This window comes from Primulina tabacum, chromosome 6 (assembly GCF_025594145.1).
Source record: "Primulina tabacum isolate GXHZ01 chromosome 6, ASM2559414v2, whole genome shotgun sequence".
Lineage (NCBI taxonomy): Eukaryota > Viridiplantae > Streptophyta > Magnoliopsida > Lamiales > Gesneriaceae > Primulina > Primulina tabacum.
The window spans coordinates 18,558,735-18,562,417 of record NC_134555.1 but is presented as its reverse complement, the minus strand read 5'-3'; positions in this window follow the sequence as shown (position 1 = coordinate 18,562,417).

Sequence of the window (3,683 nt, the reverse complement as noted above, 5' to 3'; positions counted from 1 at the left end):
ACGTCATCATACTTACTTGGCGTTAAGGGATTCGTTGGTTCTCGTTTGGGGCCGTTGCAGCAACATGCTAACATGAGCTCAAAAGTTTAACTTGCGTGACTTAGACGTAATCATCATGCCTATACCTAAGCTCAATCTCTTACTTAGGGCATGCTAAAATTCCCATGACTCGACCATGTCAATCAGTGCACTAAACCAAGAAATCAAACCTCAAAGCATACATCAATATTTTTTCCCAAAATAAGCAGTACACGGACCCCGTGCCTGGGTCCGTGTACGGGTTTGGGTAGGTTCGGTAGGATGTGTGCGAAAGAAAAAGGGAAGGCACGGACCCCGTGCCTTGGTCCGTGTACAGGTCCGTATACATACTGTAAAATGTGTCGTGAAGAAAAGGAAGGGCACGGACCCCGGGTCCGGGCCCGTGTCAACGTCCGTGTACTCTCGGTTTCTTGGCACTAAGGAGGAAACAAAGGAACGGACCCCATGTCATGGTCCGTGTGCAGGTCCGTGTGTCCTCGATTTTTCTGCACCTGCGAGAAAACTTATGCAATGTCTATTCACCCAATTTGACACTTAAAGGATGTGATTCAACACTTTAATACTCTTCTTAGGACACCATAACATTGCACCAAAACTCGTACAAACGCCTCAAAACACGACGTCCACTCTACTACCCAATGCAACACAAAATATGGCAATTGACATCAAATCGATTTCCTACGACTCCCCACTAGTTCAAGTGCCTAACGACTTGAAACGTAACCTCAAAAATACTCCAAACAACATTGACAATATATCTATACGCAGTAACAATCACCCGTCGATCTCCAACGAAGCCTGCAACACAAAAAACTTCAAGAACACATCAATATCATAAAATTTCTGAAAACGTAGTTTGAGCAGTCCCACGAAAAACTCCATAACTCACTCAATTTTTGTCCAAAAATTTCGAATTATATATCAAATCGAAGGTATCGAAAAGCTCTACATTTTTTGCGTTGAAAGTTTTCTCAAAATCTCGACCGAAAATTTGCAGTTTTAAGAAGAACAGTAAAAACGTGATTTAGATCTAAAAATTTTCCTTCAAAGTCGATCCAATCAATTAATCACTCAAACTACGAACATCATACACATGATTTTACGCATGAAAACAACGCAACACATAATATGACATGATCGACGCAGCAAAGGATAGATTATACATGCCTTTTGATGATAAACTTTACCGAAACAGCGATACCGACGCGGGAATGGAGCGAGGCTTGATCCGGGACGAACGGGGCACTAAAATCCTCAAAGAAAACACACGAAAAGTTGCTGGATTTCGAAGAGGGAAGGGGCGGCTGCTCTAGCTTGAGGGACCCTAGGTTTTTTCTCACAAAAATAATAAAAATCTCAATGTGAAGTGAGTGTGTGTCTTTAGTCGTGTATAGGTGTGTGTAAAAGAGTGTGTGTGTGTGTGCGTGTTTTAGTAATTAGGGAGTAAATTATGCTTAATTAAATAATTAGTCATCAATTAAAACACTAACTCTCCCCTAATTAAAGTAAAATACACATTAATTTTTATAACGTTCTCCTTTAATTGAAATAACACACACAACATGCTAATTTTAAAAGTTTTAAATTCTAAAATCACTAAATACATAAATTAGGCTTTAAAGATACTAACAACTCAATAAATTAATTAAAACACCCCATCTTCAACTTAAAATAAAATACTGCATTTAAAATTTGCCAAACTCGTCACCGGTCTCTTTTCCTCGGTCCCGTATCGAATAATCGCCTGAAACATGAAACTTGAAAAATATTTTAACGTGCATCACCAAAAACATGAATAATTTAAAATAATGCATTTTCATAAATTATGCATGGCTAAAACTCATTAAAAATTTATTAAATAGATGCATGAGTTTTACGTATATTGATTCTTGGGCACTACAGTTATTGTTTTAATTGATGACTATTTATTTAATTAAGTATAATTTACTCCCTAATTACTAAAACACGCACACACAGACACACTTTTACACACACTTGTACACGACTAAACACACACACTCACTTCACATTGAGATTTTTATTATTTTTGTGAGAGAAAACCTAGGGTCCCTCAAGCTAGAGCAGCCGGCCCTTCCCTCTTCGATTTCCAGCAACTTTTCGTGTGTTTTCTTTGAGGATTTTAGTGCCCCGTTCGTCCCGGATCAAGCCTCGCTCCATTCCCGCGTCGGTATCGCTGTTTTGGTAAAATTTATCATCAAAAGGCACGTATAATCTCTCCTTTGCTGCGTCGATCATGTCATATTATGTGTTGCGTTGTTTTTATGCGTAAAATCATGTGTATGATGTTCGTAGTTTGAGCGATTAATTGATTGGATCGACTTTGAAGGAAAATTTTTAGATCTAAATCACGTTTTTACTGTTCTTCTTAAAACTGCGAATTTTCGGTCGAGAGTTTGAGAAAACTTTCAACGCGAAAAACGTAGAGCTTTTTGATACCTTTGATTTGATATATAATTCGAAATTTTTGGTCAAAAATTGAGTGAGTTATGGCGTTTTTCGTGGTACTGCTCAAACTGCGTTTTCAGAAATTCTATGATATTGATGTGTTCTTGAAGTTTTTGTGTTGCAGGCTTCGTTGGCGATCAACGGGTGATTGTTGCTGCGTATAGATATATTGGTAATGATGTTTGGATTATTTTTGAGGTTACGTTTCATGTCGTTAGGCACTTGAACCAGTGGGAAGTCGTAGGAAATCGATTTGATGTCAATTGCCGTATTTTGTGTTGCATTGGGTAGTAGAGTGGACGTCGTGTTTTGAGGCGTTTGTACGAGTTTTGGTGCAATGTTATGGTGTCCTAAGAAGAGTCTTAAGGTGTTGAATTACATCCTTTAAGTGTCAAATTGGGTGAATAGACATTGCATAAGTTTTCTCGCAGGTGCAGAAAAATCGAGGGCACACGGACCTGCACATGGACCATGACACGGGGTCTGTTCCTTTGTTTCCTCCTTAGTGCCAAGAAACCGAGAGTACACGGACCTTGACACGGACTCGGACCCGGGGTCCGTGCCTTTCTTTTTCTTCACGACACATTTTACAGTATGTATACGGACCTGTACACGGACCAAGGCACGCGGTCCGTGCCTTCCCTTTTTCCTTCGCACACATCTTACTGAACCCACCCTGATCCGTACACGGACCCAGGCACGGGGTCCGTGTACTGCTTATTTTGGGAAAAATATTGATGTATGCTTTGAGGTTTGATGTCTTGATTTAGTGCACTGATTGACATGGTCGAGTCATGGGAATTTTAACATGCCCTAAGCAAGCGATTGAGCTTAGGTATAGGCATGATGATTACGTCTAAGTCACGCAAGTTAAACTTTTGAGCTCATGTTAGCATGTAGCAGCAACGGCCCCAAACAAGATCCAACGAATCCCTCAACGCCAAGTAAGTATGATGACGTGCAAAAGAAAATATTTTAAAGTTTTGAGGTATGCTAATTGCTTTGTGACCAAATTTATGAATGGGTTTGGAAGTCGGTGAACGTGGCCGAGGACCTCTCCGCCCCGTTACACTTATGAACGGGTTCAGATCGGGATTGGAAGCGTTAAACTTATGAACAGGGACCAATACACCCGTTAAACTTATGAACAGGGATCTTAAGTATGCGGCAGTGGATAC